Raw genomic sequence first — 17,416 nt, forward strand, 5'->3', positions numbered from 1 at the left:
GCAGCTAGGGTCTAGGGATTCAAATTGCGCAAATTAACAAGAAGGATGTGGAATAATATATGGAACTTATATTATTAATAAATGGAGTGCCATCAATATGCTTAGATTCAAAGGGGGCCAGTAGGAGATAGGGATGACTATAGTCAAAGTGTAAGTTCGTTTCCACTTCTTCAATTTTCCATTTTCCATTTTCCATTTCCCATTTCCCATTTCTCATTTTCCATTTTCCATTTTCCTTTTGCTTTGCGGTGAGCCGGCGAATGATGTTGCAATAAAATGTTTTCCACGATGACGATTATGAGGCGAATTCCTTATGGTTCCGCATAAATTTTCAACAAAGTTTATTCTCTTTGGGGAAAGGATGGGGGTGGGGTTTGGTTTCGTGTTTTACCCCGATAAGCATGCAAAAGTTGAGTTTCAGCATATTTTCGGCAGTTTGGAAATTCAATTAAAAGGCAACAAACGACGTCAGCGAGGAAAAGCGAGGAAAGCGAGGAAAAGCGAGGAAAGCGCGTCATGCATCAATCAATGGCATCATCAATCATAAGCCAACAAACAATATATGTATGTATATATCGCGTATATATATAAATAGTGTATATACTCGGTATAGGGAGCAGCAGCCAATGTATGATATTCATATTTATGCAAACAACTTTCGTTGTTGTTGCGGCAAGTCATTCATCGAGTTTGGAGTTCAAAGCAAATTGATTAGAGCCCGCCGTCGCGGGGCAGCAAGGGGTTAAGGATGATGGTGGTGGTGGTGGCATTGCTGCACGAGGGTTAAGGCGACCAGCGAACTGTGAGAGCATCACACTGATAATAATTTCTAAAATATTTCAGCAATTCTTTATCTTGTTAGCGTTCTTATGTACTTTGCACAAAGTATACAAAAATTGATTTCAAGGGGTGCAACTGTGACTCAAGCTTGTAGATATTTATTCGGCTTATCTGCCGAATGCTCATTAGGTCATCGTGTTTAAACTAAGGAATAACCCTAAAGTGAGTTTACTAATTACTCCAAAGCCAACAATTCAGGTGTAGTGCCCCATAAGGAAATTCTCCGTCAGGCGTAATTCCATTAATTTGGATTTTCCTCTTTGCATCGGCCAATGGAAAGGTCACTTTTGGGGTTAACCTCAATTATCATTGTGATTTTCCCCCCTTGCCGCTGCCCATGGAATAAACTACTTGTATCGTATATATGGTATGGGGTTTGTTAATGATAATTCATTGATGTGTGATTGGCAAACAAAATTGTTAATTTCTGGCGCGCTGATGATGTTGCCTGTTTGGAAATTGTTAACGAGAATTTCGTTATTATTACGTGCTGTAAATTTACAATTCCCCCGGGCTTCTCCTTCCTCCTTCCTCCTCCGCCCACCCCCACCCCCACTTACCCCTCTCGACCGCCCTATTTCATTGTTGCTGACAGGGGGCAGTTAATGAGGCGTGACGGCCAAACATATAGTTAGCATTAACTATAACCGAATCGATCCGATTCGACTCGACTCGATTCGATTCGCCCGTCAGGGAGGCCAGAATTAATTGATCTCCGATTTCGCCCCCACCTGGAAATTATCATCATCTTAATTGCTTTTCTGACCATTAGCGGGTCGGCGAAACGGAAGCGGTTCGCTGTTGCCATCTTACCATACTTATAATTAATGCATTACATCTTTTTTTAGCATCTTTTTTAATGCCGAGCTTCGGCCGAATAAGGCGGCCAAACTGGGCTGTCCACTTTTTTTTTGTTAGATTTTTATAAAAATAGCATGGTGTTTGTTTACTTGAGAGTGCATTCACGCGAGTTGCGCTTTTTGTGCGGTTCTTTGTTGGGGTCATTAACCTTAATGCAGTTAGCCAGTGAATAACCGATATTTCCGGAAATCATTAGGGTCGCAATTTGCAAATGCTAAATCATAGCTTATAAACATTAGCAAACTAATTTATTGGCAACATCTAACTGAATCACACATTAAGTCCCATTAATACGAAGAATCCTAAATGTTACGATAGTATTTACCTTCAAGACTTCGGCACTCGAGCATTGGCATCCAGTTGATGCCGCCTGCTTATCCAAACCCCCACTTCTTGGGCCTGTTGCCAGTTAGTATCCTTCGTCCCCATTTCCATGGTGTGCATTGCTTCACTTGGATTTTTTGGGGGCTTCTTCTTGTGGTTTTTTGGAAGGGATAAATCAACAGCAGACCAAGAGGAAGAAAACGCATCTTTGTCGCTTCGCCTTGTGCACACAGATACTCCCATTTATGTGTAGATATACCCACATATATATGTAAATATATATATACTATATCTCCCTGCTTCTCACATCGCTTAGCTTTTGTTTGTTGTTGATTTTGTTGTTGACTGGCCAGAAACTCGCGGTTTTAATGTGTTTTTAATGTTATTTCCATGACATGCCGCCAACATTTAAGCTTGGCCCCAGCCGTCGTGGGGTTAAAGGGGGGCTGCGAGGGGCTAGGGCGGCACACCCGACCCTAAGTTGGAGCGGGACGAAAGCATAGTTTGTTGCACGTTTTTCGCATAGCTCGCCGACTTGTGGAAGCCCCCATTCTTCTTTATTTCTTCCCATATCGTGTCGCTCTCAGTTTTTTTTTATATTTTATTTGGGTTTTCTCTTTGTTTCTTTATCTTGCCCTCGACGAGGGTATTTTAATTATGGTTAGAAGTACGGCAAACTATAATATATATGATTTTCGTTACTATGCGGGATCATGGTAAGCTAAATGCTACAAATATTGTCTTTATTCATCTAACTTGGACTCTTGTTTAAAATTCAAGTTCGGAAAAGAAGGATTTATGTTATTTAGCAAATTCACTAAAAATATGAAGAATGGTATATCAAAAATATTATTCACTTGCATAATAATCACGTATTAATGCGTTTTGCGATACAACTGCCGAGCTCATCATTTCATAAGGGTATTCAGCGGTGCGTTCTTCTATCTCTGGATATTTCCCCTGATTTTTTCTTCATATTTTAATGCTTGTGGCCGCTTCCTGAGCTATCTCGCCCACATTTGGCGGAGTGTGAGTGACGTCGCCCAGCCAAGCGAGTCACACCCCAGAAAACCAGAACCCAGTCAGAATCCCCAATCTCCAATCCGCAACCCCCTTTTGGGGCGACGCCTCTGCCCACTGCCTTTGGCTGATGCATTAATGTGGTACTAAGAAATATTTTGCATATTTACATTGAAATCTGTGAGAAATAAGTTGAATTTATGCCCCAGACGTGGCGGCTTATCCCTTTGCAGGTGGGACGGGCGAGCGGGGGTCTATTAGAATCGAGAAACCACTTCAATTTATTGACCAGAACCAGGTTTCTGTTGCCAACACTTCCGGCTTATTGCCAAATACTAAAGTATTTTGAAGTTTAGTCTTACACAAGAATAGTTTTACAATTAAGAGCGAAACAATTTTGCATGAAATTGGAATCGCCTTGCAAAGCCATTAGTTATTATATAATAAAATAAATAATCCCAAAATAATAATCCCATGCCACATATAATCCCAATAAATATGATATGATATATTGCCAAAGAGAACCATGCGATATTTTCGGATTTGTGGCTATCCCCTATTTACCGCATTTAATTGCTCACCAAATATTTTGACACGAAACCGAACCGAAAATGCGTTCCCTTCTGCGATTGGGATCCCTTCCGGGCTCGGATTTCTGTACAGAAATCCAGAATTTGGGTTGGGCAGGGGGCTCACGAACACCTTTTGCTCGATCTCCAATCGCCCATCAAAGTGGGCGTGTCGCGTCGGCCGGCGGTTTATGGTTACCGTTAAATGAGGGTGAACGAGAAGAAGCGACAGCTGGTTCATGTCCCGACTAAGTATGATCGATGATCTCGATAAGGGAAAAACATTTTACGCTAAAAATGTGCGGAGAAATCCGCAGCTACCGATCGTTCTTCATTCGCTTGCACAATCTATGTTCTTATATGCTTATATTTTTTGTTTTGATTTTTATTTCTGGGCCGCAGAGGTTTTGTTGCGATTTGCCACGCCCCTTGGTGCACAGCACCCTGTTCCCATGAAATCATGTTCGGTATCTCTTGGCATGTTTTTTCGTTTTTTTTTTGGCATTCGGGATTGTATCCTGCTGTTACACCCCCTTCCCTTCGGAACCGTTTTCCAATTTGTATTGTTGTTTTTCCCTGCCACCGATGCCGCACACATGTTCCACCAAAAAAGAGCAAAAGCGGAAAAAGGCATCGGAGCATCAACTTGAGGTTCAATTACTTGTAATTTTAGCCTCAACGAAAACAACTTACAAGTCGGAGATCCTTTTTGATGCCCTTCATCTTGGGCAAACAGTTGTTACGAATTCGGTACGAAAATAATGCATTCAGCACCGGAAACTGATGGGTCCAGTGTATTTCGTATGGGTATAGAACTGAAAAGCGTGGATCTTAAGTGATTAGGATCATTAGTTAATATAGCATTAATATGGCATTATAGGCAATAGTTGTATTTTCGTTTTTTTCCTGTTTTTCCTCAATATATTTACCCTCTTTGCTGTTGTCTTTCGTTTTAAATTGTGATTTCCCTGGCCGTTTACATTTACATTTACAGTTCTCAACCTTTTTCCTTATTCCGGCGCTGTTGTTTTTGTTGCCGTCGCTGGGATATCCTTTGCAGCTGTTGTTGTATTTCACGCTTAAGTTGTTGTAATTGAAGTGTAAATTTTTACATCTGTTTAATATGCATTAAAAGCAGCAACAAGCAGCGGCAACAATAACACGAATCGATAAAATGATTAAGGCGAAGGATATGGAGACAGCGGAGAAGTTTACATTAAAAGTTTGGCGAAAAAAGTTGGCTTTCAATGTGCGACGTTGAAAATGGCTGGATGGAAATTGAGGAAAAGCCAGTTGGTATGCTTCAGATGAATAGAAGATGGGAAAAGGGGAAGGTACACAGAGGAAAAATATTATTTGATTATATGATCTTTTTCTCGTTTTTTTTAATTGTGCAACATTTTATTTGTTACATCGAACTCAAGACAAGAAATGAATAGGAAAATAATAATATTTTCCAGCAGGGCATGGGATAATTTTGTTGGGGCTAAGAAACTGCGATCAAATATTCAAATGGGCTTCTATTAGTGTGACAAATTGGCTGAATCCTTGCAGGGCTGGCCACCTTTCTCCACCTCCTCTACTTTCTCCCGTGGGCCATTGCTTAATTTGGTCTCATTATCAAAGCCACCTCTTCGCTCTTTCTCATGTTTTTGTTTCCTCCCGATGTATTTTTCTGTTGGGTCTACTGTTTTTCTTTTCTCTTTTTGTTCTTTGTTGATTTTTCCGCTGTTTTTCCAACCTACAGCACACGCACATACACATGTGTTTTCCAGCCATCTCCATCCGATTTTTTTCGATTCCTTCGGGGTCTGTTATTTTGCATTCATCTGGCAAACAAGTCACGTAACATAAACGATGTATGATGGCTGGCAGTCCAGGGTTAAGCAGTTGGCTGGTGGGGGTTAACAGGCAGTAGATCTGGGCTATGGGTGGTGGGTGGTGGGTGGTTGGTGGTCAAGGAGAAGGAGCAAACAAAGCACGGCAACAACAAGTAGCCAAGACAAAGCGGAGGAGCCCAAGAGTACCAACAATCAAAAGGAACAAGAAAAATATTGTGCATAAAACTTTTCTAATAATAACGATCACACGGCAGTTTGGGGGTTGAAGTACAGCGAAGGGGGGCAGGGTTTGCGAATATCCAAGACAATGCCTAGTGCTCCCTGGAAAAAGGGGTGGGCGAAGGGCGTCCAAGGCTATTGTTTCACTCAGCCAACAAAACTTTGCGTGCAGAAATTAATTGCGTGACCAACGAAACAAAACAAAGTACAGGGAAAAAATCAAAGCAGCGAACAATAAGTGAAAGCAATTGAAAAAGAATTCTTTTATTTCACTTTCTTAAATGGGCGATGGAGGCAAATGAAATATTAAAATTGCATAACTTAAATGGGTTAGGAGGGAATAGGTAAACACGTAAATAACGCGGAATATTAAGTTTCGCACAATTGATTCAAAACCTATTGCATTTTTACTTTGTAAGCTGCAAACCTAATTAAGTTCATTTGAAGTTCAATAAATGTGGCTCACACCAACACTTGACAACAGCCAACACTTGGATATTGAGAGTTGTGAAATGAAAAGTATGAATTATGCCAACGCTTATTTATGAACTTAATAATTCAGCAGGCGATTTAATCCGCTCAGACAGTTTAAAGTTGAGGACGGATGAAAAGGTTCAAGTTTGCCGATTTACAAATTATTTATGGCATAAACAAATGCCGAAAGCAGAGATAACATTGACAAAGCATTTTGCTGAAACACCTTGAATGTGCATTTTTCCCCAGCCTCCTCAAATATTTTACGCTCAATTAAATTTTTCCTGATTTTATCCTCTGCTGCTGCTGCAGATTTTTTTTTGTTTTTTAATTTTCCCACTTTTGTATATATTTTTCTCCATTTTCTGACGGAGTTTGGATAAAATATTTGCGGCCGAACTGAACTGACCCCAATCCCTGACCTGACCTGCGCCGGATTCTGATTCGGATTGTGACTCTGATTCCAGCGCCCCTCCCTTGTCGTTTCTCCACTTTTCGCCCGACTTTCCCCGGATTTTCCCCCGCCTTTGCCAGACCAGCCTCCACCACACGCTTTGTGCTGGTCCCAGTTGGGGAATTTAATTCACATTGATTGCATTTCGAGCGCCGCATTGCGTTGCATTTTAAATAATGCCAGCGGCTTCTGATTTTTTCACTTGGCCGCCGCGGGACGCAGTCGGTGCGGGGAGGTCATCACTTTAATTAAACAAATGCCAGGCGAAGGCGTCAATTTTTTTTTTTTTTCAATTTTAAGATGGCACTGCCTGGGTAAAACTCGCAAAAGAATACAAAAAATCATACAAAAAATCGAGAAAAAACGTACAATAATCGCGAGGAAGCCTGAAAAGATGAAACAGAATGGCCAGATTGATGGAAATGGACTCGTTCTGCTGGCAATTATGAACTGCCTTCGGTTTCAGTCCATATAAACAGTGCGTATATATATATACTATAGATCGGAGGCAGCTGCTATCGTTTAACACATGCCAGGTGGCGCTAATAAACACCATAAGCCCTTCAAGTCAAGAAAATTTCAAATTGTATCGGAAAAAATGGAAAGGAAGCTGAAAAAGCAGCAGAAAATAAAACAGCTGCATGTTCAGCTTATATCAAATATTTTCTCAGCATTTAAAGCATTTTTCAATCGGCAGTAGGCGGAGCAGAGAATTGTAGTATTAAAAACCAGTTAACTAATTAAAATAACTACTTAAAAATATATATGTAGCCAGGAATAATTAGCTAATAGCATTAAAATACCTGCATTTGTGTATGCTAAGTTAATATAAAAATTGTTAAGCATAAGTGCACTTTAACGCATAAAAACAACAAAAATGTTGAAAAGTTATCTGTATTTAAGTACATTTTTTTGGTTCAACACACAAAACACACAATATCCATTAAATTGCATTTTTTCTTCTTCGCTTTTATTTTATTATTTCATTTCCACTACCACCTCTTTACGATCATTTTCGAATCATAAGTTAATAGACATTTAATCTGGTCATATAATTATGTGCAAAAGTAGGAAAAACTATGCAAACGTGTGAAAAAAGCGTCAGAAAGGCGAGGGAAAACTTTCATTTCCGAATGGGTTTTCCGGGTTAAATCCAGACGCAGCTCCTCCGTTCCTTTCGCCTGGTTTTTAATTATGGACATAATTATTTAATGAATATGTGTGAATACATTATGTCTGGCAGCAGGTCCGAGTGTGTATGTGGGTGTAATTATATGTCCAGACTGCCATTGTAATCGGTGGGCGTTGGGCGGTGGGCCACGCCCCTTTTCCTATGAGGCAAAATCAATTTAATTTCGGCTGCAAACGAATGACCGAGTATAAAATCATCTTAAAATTCAGGCAGCGTAATTCTGGTTGGCATTTTTCTCCTTTTTCATAAATATATTTTTTTTGTTTTGTTTGTGGGCCCCTGAATTTTTCATAAATCGAGTCTCGTTTGTATAATTTTAATCAACGGCAACAACAATGGAGACTGGGCGAGGGCAAGCTGAGAAATAATAATAAATAAGCATATAATAATTGAAAATACAATTAGCATAATTGCTGGCAGAGGCAGATGCAAAAAAGTATAATTAACATAATTAGTGTTTACACATATTTAGCCATCATTATGGGGCGGTCCTGTTTTTTATTTTTTATTCTGCGCCCATTTTTTGCATTACTTTTCCGCGGCTACAGTTTCTTTGGTTATGGCGAAATTAATAATCTGACCGCAAAAAATGCTTATCAAGAAATACCACGAAAAAGCGTTTTTTTTTTTTTTACTTGTCAATGCTATTGTTTATCTGCCTTTATAAATAAAAACAAACTACAATATCTGTTTTAAAATAAATACCACAAACTGTATGCCATAAATTGTGTATAGCGCAACAAAAATGGAAAAAAAAATCAAAAAAAAAAAAGTGCAAACAAAATTTTTGTTTGCTCATAAATTTTCCGGTTCCTTTTTTCCCTTTGTTTACGGGAAAATGCTTATCAAACAATTTTCGCAAATGAAATCAAATGTATACCGATGTGCATATACACATTGGCATGACTATATTTTGTGGCAATTGAACTTGCTACTCCAGTTCTATAAAGATAAAACATATTAAAAGGTTTTTGCGTGCGCTGTTCTATAAATATTTAAATCCATGTGCCATTTTTTTCCACCAATTTTCGCCATGCGGGCAGTAAAATTCGAATGGGTGTAGCGCAATTGATTAGATTCTCTATAAATTGTTGGTATTGATGGGTATTTAGTAAAGATGGCAAATCCTCAGTCCGAAATTACTCCACTGCTAGATGGAATGTTGAAATATTTTGATTGCCAACTCAATGTTTGATAGCTTGATTTCATTAGAGCCATTAAGTCAAGACATTTGTATGCATTTCGGTACGGGCTCTCAGTTTGGTTAATTTGTTTTATTCCAACATGCCCATTCCCACATGGCATTCCACTTATTCTGCCCGTCATCTTAATGGAAAAAATTCCAGGGACGTTTTGGGGAATTCCGGTGGCCAAAATTGGATGCACTTAGCTGGATCTTCAAGCGCAAAACTAGAGAAGAGAGTATGCGAAAAAATCAAGCAGGGCTTTTCGGACACTGTCTGCGTACGTGAGGCATGAAACGAGTTGAGATGAGATGAAATGAAACAAAATGAAATGAAATCAGGCAAATAAAATAAATAAATAAAGGCACAGGACAGGAGTAGTATACGGAGTGCAAAGCAAGAAACTTTTGAATAACAAATGAAGGCTGGCTGCGGCACAGACAAAACCTGAGCGGACTTTTTAAGCAGATTCCCCAGCATCAAAGACGAGTACGAGTACGAGTACGAGTACGAGTACGAATACGAGTTCGAGTAAGAGTAAGAAAAGCATCCCGAGTAAGAAGAGTGGGTACTTACTTTTTTTTCCCGACGTTAGCTGCATCAGCAGTAGGAGCAGCAGCCACAGAAGCCGCAGCCAAAAGTCAGCAAGTTAAGCGTCCATCTCCATTTCCCCCAGCTCCTTATCCTTTTCCTCAAGCTCTTTCCACGTCAGAGCTGACAGCTGGTTGTAGCTGCTGAACACTATCGAACGCACAATATTGATTTCTTCTGCTACCACAAAAATGTATTACTAAAAAAAATTATTAGTATTTAAAAAAAAAAACACATTGAGGCTTGAAAAAGTACTTTGGTTAGGTAGGACTTTTGAGAAGCGCAGAGAAGGGCACCTCTTACTATTTAGTATTTTATACTATTTAGTATTATTATTTAGTATTTTATACTATTTAGTATTTTATACTATTTAGTATTATTTACTATTTTTTACTATTTAGAATTATTTTCTGTTTACAATTATTTATTATTTAAAATTATTTATTATTTAGCATTATTCACTAGTATAATTGCAATTTTTTCTAATATACTTGAAAAACGTGTCTGTTTTAATTTAACCTGATACGTTCAGCTAACTTATTTATTATTTATTTCAATTTGAATGGCAGCTAGTACCCGGCCAAGTGGCCAGAACTGTTCCTCAACGCGGCGTATACGTAATCTGTGGCTGTCTGATCACTCACACGACCTGTCGCCCCACTCCACTCCGCTCCGCTTGCCCCACTCGCCGACCGGCTGGCTCATCCGTTTGTTTGTTTGCTTGTTGGTTTTGTTTGGTAGCATGCCTCGACTTCTGCCTTTAGCCTGATACGCCACTGAGTAGCAGATTAGTAGCGCTTATGCTTGCACCTACTACGTGGCAGCTCCAACGCACATGGGCACATGGACATGGCAGAGCGGGGATGCCGGAGCGCAGAGAATAGGTCGGTTTAGCGGGGTTTTGAGTGGGCGGGTGGGTAGCTCACGCATGGGGGCTAAAAACCCGCGAGGGGGCATGTCCATCAACTTTGTCAGGGACTTTGGTTTGTCGGTTTAGCATATCTGCATATCAGGGATGTCCACCAAACACAGATATGATCAGGAAGCGCTTCGGGTAAATACATATTTTTCGGTTGCTTATTCAGCTGAAAGCTAACCCTCTGTGCTGAATTTGTCTGCATTATTTTAACACAAAAATGGGATCCCTTTTAGCGTTCAGAAAGAAAGGTAAAGAAACATAGTAGCATCAGTGATATGATGAAGTGCTATGGTAAATGTTTTGAAGCGAACTCAAGTAACTGACTTCCCGTAAGTTTGAGTAGTAGCTGATCAACTTTAATCGATTCAGCGGGCAGAGTATTCCCGAAACGTGTTGACCTGCCTTTATTGGTTTTGCTCCCAGGCATTGGGATTGGGTTTTGTTTTCGGTTTCAGCTTTGGGTTTGTGCTAGTGCCTGTGCCTGTGCCTCTGCCTTTTTTCCTTCTGATTTTTCCCTGTTTGTGCGCCGTCTGTTATCCTGGTCGCGTCTTGGGCCGCTGTCATCTGATCTGTGGCGTGGCTAAGTGGCCTCGCTGCAACCTCCGTGTGCCCCCCACCAGGAATCTGGAACCTGGAACCTGGAGCCTGGATCCCGAAACCTCAATCCCCGAATGCCCGAAATCCCCGATCCGCGCCGCTGCCCCAACAATTCCGTCCATCAGTTGGCCGCATCCATCCACCCGCCATCATGACATGACTCGCTTTTGGCTTTCCTGGTCGTCTTTTCAGCTCAGCTCAGCTCAGCTTGGTTCGGTTCGGTTCGGTGCGGTGCGGCTCCTCCACTTCATGGTTGTCTGGCGTATGCGTTTGGAATTTTTGATTTTGCCACATTGCAGTCTACGGCATACAGTCAATATGCAGGATGGTCCCTGCTGCACTCCATACTCCCTGCTCCATACTCCATGCTCCATGCTACATACCCCATACCCCATTCCCCATTCCCCAGCCGAACTACTGTGGTCCGCTCTTGCAGTTTTGTTTGTTTTTGTGTCCGCTTTTTCCTGCTTTATTTTTGCTCTTCGCCAAGCAGATTGAATTTTGATTTGGCGGGTAATTGAACTTTTACTACAGCAGCCAACTGTCCCGTTCCCGTGCTGCTCCGTCCTCCGTCCTCCCTCCACCAATTTTACTGGCCATGCCTTTTGCCTTGTGCCTTCTTGGCCATGATTAATGGCCGGCAATGCGCAACGCACGATCTACGTTTTTGGCCTCATCATAAATTATTAAACAAGTCCACTTGACACATGCACATGGAGCTGGAGCTGGAGCTGGAACTGGGGGTTTGGTCGGATCTGCGGGGGGGTGGATTGAAAGAAGCTCCACAATATAAATGACCAGAACGAGATGGCAGCCCCGTAATCCCCATCACCCGCTCATTTCCCGGCCAACAAATCTGTACAAAACGCTCTCAGGCTCTCGGTGCCTCGGCTCTGGCCACTGGCACACACCCTCCAGCACCCTTCTCCATTTCGGAGGCTCATTCTCGGAGAGATCCATACAACATTTTTGGCATTCCCCAGACACCAAAAACGGTAAAAACGAGACATGTCCGAGCCGAGATGACAAAGACAAAGTCGCATCACCCATTCTTACCCACTGTCCACTGTCCAATGGCATCGCCATCTGCGGAGCATGTTTAAATGATGATATACTTACTTATAAAGTGATCAGTGGATCGTCTCGTATAAATTGGCCAACGCAGCAGAAATAACTAGGATGGCAGAGAGATCGCGAGATTGTGATCGAAGAGCAGTTTACCAACTGGAATAAATCAATTCAAGTATACAAATGTATACCTAATACCACTGAACTGTCTTCTCACTCGATTAAAGTGCAAAAGATACATAACGAATTAGTTCTTAGCTAGAGCTTGCGAAAGGCGCAGAGAAAGTTATTTCAGTGTACTCGCTTATTCATTTGTGCAAACTAAGGGTATGTTAAAGCCCAAGGTGACGTTTATGGTGGGATCTTGATGGACTCGTCCAAGGTGGAAGCATTTGTGTAGCTACAACACCCAGATAAGAAGCGAAAAGCAGCGCGAAGCGTCGAATGCCAGCAAAAGGTGCTAAAATTGATAGTCGACCCAGACGAAGGGCAGGAAAAAGGGATGCGATGTTCAGGGGTAGGGATAGGGACAGGGTATCTGTACAGGGCATCGGGATCCGGGGAAAAAGGAGTCGGCTCAGACAGCGGAACAGGCTACAAAACGCCATCGAAGCGTTGCGGGCCAGAGTTCCCAGTGCTTTGTTTACCCGGCGACGATGGGAACTGCAAGACATCCGATGACGATGCAACCGCGATAAGGAGAACAGCCCAGAAAACCAGAAAAAGTCGGAGACGGAGAAGTGGTCCGATGATTTCAGCAATAATAATGACAACAGCGACAACATTTCATAATAATCAGCGCGCTGGGGAATGCATTAAAATGCCCCAGAGATCAGAGATGATGGAATTGATGATGACTGGACTTCTGCAGGAGCCCTGGTGCCCGAACCAGTTTTAATGGCTCGGCCGAATGCTAAAAGTTGCGTGACGGCGAAATATGTATAATAATTTTATTGAAGTGTTTTATTAAGTGTTCCAAGAATTTGACGCTATGGGAAATTTGCATTTTACCAAGCTAACGTTATGGAAATATTCTTCAAATTGCAATTAAAAGCGTTAGTTATGTGTTCAGCAAATGTATTTAAATCCTTTGATTGCTCCACAATTGATTTTGTGCCATGCAGGTGATTTTCCTTTCATAATTAATATTATAAAGAGCTTTGGCCTGCGAAATGCCTTTTGCTTCTTATAAATTGATTGCGCAAAATTGAGTGTTTAATGTGTTATTAATATCATTATTTTAAAGGACATCCTGCATAGCGCTTTATCAACGCCAACTCAATAGTTCAATATTAAATTCTTGAACATAATCGCTTTAACGTAATTGAATTTCCCCCATAATGCCTTAACTCTTACTTCTGCCTGCTGCAGCACAATTCATAAAAGTTTAAAGCGAAATGGGAAAACTAATTTCAGCAAAAACTTGAAAAAGCCAGCGCCGAAAGGCAACGGACAACCGATTTTCCAACAAATCCGCGTTGCGGGCAACTCATTACTAATTCATTGTTTACTGGTTGCCGGTTGCATTTAAGCGATAATTGAACGCTCTTTACCGGCAAGGAAATTATCAACTCTGATTGCGCGATGCGCAATGCTTATTTGTCTTATTTTCCTTTTTTTCTCCTTATTTTCCATCTTTCGAATTCATTTTTCGCCCCGCATTTTTCCCGTATTTCTCCTGCGGCTAAGAACCTGGTACCTGCTAGCCACCTGTCTGTTGGCTCGTTCACTTTGCCACACATATTGTCATGTGGAATGCCAATTTAAATTGTATACCCAAAGGACATTGCACATTGCACATGTCCCGACATTGCATCGTTTGTTGGTTATTCCCAGAGATGAGAAAGGTACCATTTTTGTTGTACTTGTTATGGCGTAGAAAGGGTATACATCCATTCGCTTCTACAGAAAAAAAACGACTCATGTGTAGGAGCTAGAAGTTTAGTAATAAACTTGCTCTAATGATGTATTGTAAGTACGAGGTAATATGAAATCAACACAAATTGTTTGCGCATGTACCTTAGGTACAATGAAAATATACCATCCTCGGAACACAAAGTTAGGTACATAACGGAAAAATAGGGCAAAACTTCCCGTACAACCAAATGCAGTTCGTGAAATTTTAGTAAGCAATATGGTGACATTGTACCTCGTTGTGATACCCAGTACCTTTGCGAGAAATACCCTGTTGGCTCCCATCTCTGGTTACTGGTTGTTGCTGTCCTGCCAAGAGATTTGCCATAGTCACCGTCTTTTTAGTTGTTATTTCCTTGGTTCGTTAGCTGTCTAGGTCTTGACAGGACAACCTTTACCACCTGTCTCCTCCCACCTCCGTCTGTCATTTGCTGTCGTCGTCATTTACCTGGTGGCTGCCCATCCTGCCCCTCGTTTGCGACGTTGTACCTCTGGCAGCGTGTCCTGCAGGAATTTATGGGAAAATAACTTGCTGGAAATTTATGAAAACTACGTCGCCATAATAACAATAATCAGACTAAGTAGTGACCGCTGCCAGACATAAACTCTGACCAGATAAACTCGTCGTTGTCGCTGCAGCTCCCTCTCTCAATATTCCCCATATAAAAATGCTAATGTCTGGGCGACATTTTTAATGGGAGTGAGGAGCTGCTGGCTGCCACGCCCCCTTGGCTCCCTTGGTCACAGCTTAATTAGCAAAAATGTCTCGCGAACTTCAGAGACGACGACGACACATTAAGATAAGAGGTTCGCCTTAAGCTGATTGCCTGGTTTAGTGTTATCTGGACTATTTATAGGGCCACTGGCGGCAGTCAGACTGCCAAATGCTTGCCTTTCTATACATATATATATATATTATATACACGTATATATAGAGCCACCCATTTTTGATGAAGCGAGCCAAGAGCACAGAGATTCATCGTCGCCTATCGTTTTTCCAGATTTTATGCCTCTGGCCTGAAGATGTTTTCAAATTCCGCTCCATTAACAGTTTAATGGCATTTTAGATAATTTGTTAATCTCATTTTATATTTTTTTAAGTTTCCCTAAGAAGCACATAAAACACAAGTGCCTTGGAGTATTGTGTTGTGTAAATAAGGCATAAAACGTAGTATATCAATCTGCATACCTGCAGCACAAAAATATCAAAGAGAACTTTCTTCCAACTGACCCTTAAAGTAAACCCTAAAATTCTGTTTTAATACTATCAAAATTTGTATGCCAGCCAACATGAAGCTATCTGCTATGCTATTTTTCGCATTTTTTCATCCGAGCTGGCGAGCGGACTCACCTGTGCACCGCAGGTGCGTTCACCCCCTGGAATTCCCCAGGTGACCACGCTCCACTGGCTTCCCTAAGCCTTTTTCCAACGGGCCTCGGCTCGTGTGTATAATGACCAAAATGCGAGCGGCTACCAAAGTTGGCAGGAGGACTGACAAATTTCTGTTTACACCCTCGAAAAATATGCAAAAATGGCGACAGGTCGCTGGCCTCGTGCATAGTTTTTCCTTCGCTCCTGTTTCAACTGCATTTAAGCGCAAATTTTCACTCGTTCTTGACATTCATTTGGCCAAAAAGTGTTTTGGGAGTGCGGGAAAACCTGGCTGGGAAATGCTGTGGGGTGTGGTGCTGGATGGAATGGGAAATGGGGAAAAGGAGCTTGGAGCAGCCGACAGACTGACTGGCACTTGACATGCAGGCAAACGTGTTGACTTTGTCTAGAGAATTGGTTAACTGGAGGGCAAGGAAGGTGGCGAATATTGTGCACACAATGAGAAATTCATTTTTCACAAGTGCCAAGTATTCGGAATACCCCGAGGTATTCAAATAACGAGCTATCTTTATTGTTTGTGATAGTATTATTAACAGTTAATTTGAGCTACACGCTATCATTAACTACAAGTTAGTTTTCAACACAAATCACGCCTTTCTCTTTTCTGCCGCGCGCATTCACTACCCGTTTTCGCCGAGTGTACGCATTTGTATGTGTCGCAACTTTTTTAATGAGCGCACAGGCAAATGAAGTAGCAGTGGCAGCCACCGCAACGAAGGGCCTGGAAGGGGGTTTCCTCCGAAGGGGTGGGGGGTTCCAGTGGTGGGGACCAACAACTGCCAACGTGTCATGGCCACCATAAAAGTTTTGTGACACTTTTTTCGCCTCGGATGCCTCTTCTTCAGGTCTTCCCTTCGCGAAAGTCAAAATCTGTGAAAGAAGTCGGCGAAAAAGGAATTTTAATAGATAGAAAAGAATATATATGTATGGAAAAGGGGAAAAGTGCAACTTTTTTGCAGCGCGTAAGCAGAAACAAAAGTTTTCAGTAAGTGTGCATGCACAGAAAAAAATATCTCACGTATATTACAAATATACCAATAGGAAATTAGGCTTTAAGTTTTAAGGCAAGGAATTCTACTTAATTTACAATTCCCTACAATGCTCATATTTTTGAATTATGTACATATTACTCTATTCGTATAGTGTTTAGTTATGTTACTATATTCATTTAAATGTGAGATTTTAGAAAACATAATTTTTTTCGTTTGTGGATGTGTGTGTGTGGCATGCCACTTGATGTGGCTTCTATTTGCCATTTGCCTCTGCATCTCCTCCTCCGCCTCCAGCACTTGCCTCTCTATATTTGCCCGTCGTCAACACACGCGCAAAATGACAAATTAATGTGACGCTTGCCTCCCTGCCCCCAGTCACGCCCCCTTGCCACACCGCCCTCGTCTGTCTGGTGTCGCCACTTGGATGGGCGTTGCGTAAGCGCAAAAATTGTTTACGACATCCCCACTCTTGCTCTCCACATCCATATATAACTATAAATACTTTATAAGATCTTGCGGCTGCTTTTAGCAGACTCGTTTACGTAGTGCCAGTGCCGCGATGCGGTGGCGCCCTCTGGCGGCGCGAAATCAAACAAAATGTAATGGCATTACATTTCCAACTAATTTGTAATTTTTTAGCATGCGCTATATTTGGAATGCAGAATAAGAGATAATGGCATTGTTAGGTGGAAACATGTGTAGCAGTTTTTCGTTTCTTTTCTCAACGAAAAGAATTCTTAATGGATGAGTTAGTTTTGCATTCAATGTTAATAATGCTTAAATGTGGAAATTAACCATAAGTTATTGAAACGGCTAAAAAGCTTGCTAGTAGTATATCATTTCAAGCATTTAAGTGGTGTCTATTTGGATTTTCCCATATACCAAGTGCTTTCTTTTCAGCCCCTATTTATTCGGTTTTTGATTTATGATACAATATACCGAGAAACCCCCTTATAAATATCCC

At 41.3% G+C, this 17,416-nt stretch overlaps 1 protein-coding gene and 1 long non-coding RNA gene across 2 annotated transcripts in view; one reads left to right on the forward strand and one right to left on the reverse strand.

Moving 5' to 3' along the window:
• LOC6550466 (midnolin homolog) overlaps window positions 1–17,416 on the forward strand; it is an 83,476-nt gene that overhangs the window by 23,251 nt on the left and 42,809 nt on the right. The gene's annotated exons all lie outside the window — the stretch shown is intronic.
• Window positions 8,065–9,856, reverse strand: LOC113564479. Its single transcript, XR_003408004.1, has 2 exons — window positions 9,555–9,856; window positions 8,065–8,151 (listed from the first exon to the last, which is right to left on the reverse strand). It is a non-coding gene; the product is annotated as an uncharacterized LOC113564479 (long non-coding RNA).

The sequence above is a fragment of the Drosophila erecta genome, unplaced genomic scaffold (genome assembly GCF_003286155.1).
Source record: "Drosophila erecta strain 14021-0224.00,06,07 unplaced genomic scaffold, DereRS2 tig00000126-arrow-pilon, whole genome shotgun sequence".
In the NCBI taxonomy this organism is placed as follows: domain Eukaryota; kingdom Metazoa; phylum Arthropoda; class Insecta; order Diptera; family Drosophilidae; genus Drosophila; species Drosophila erecta.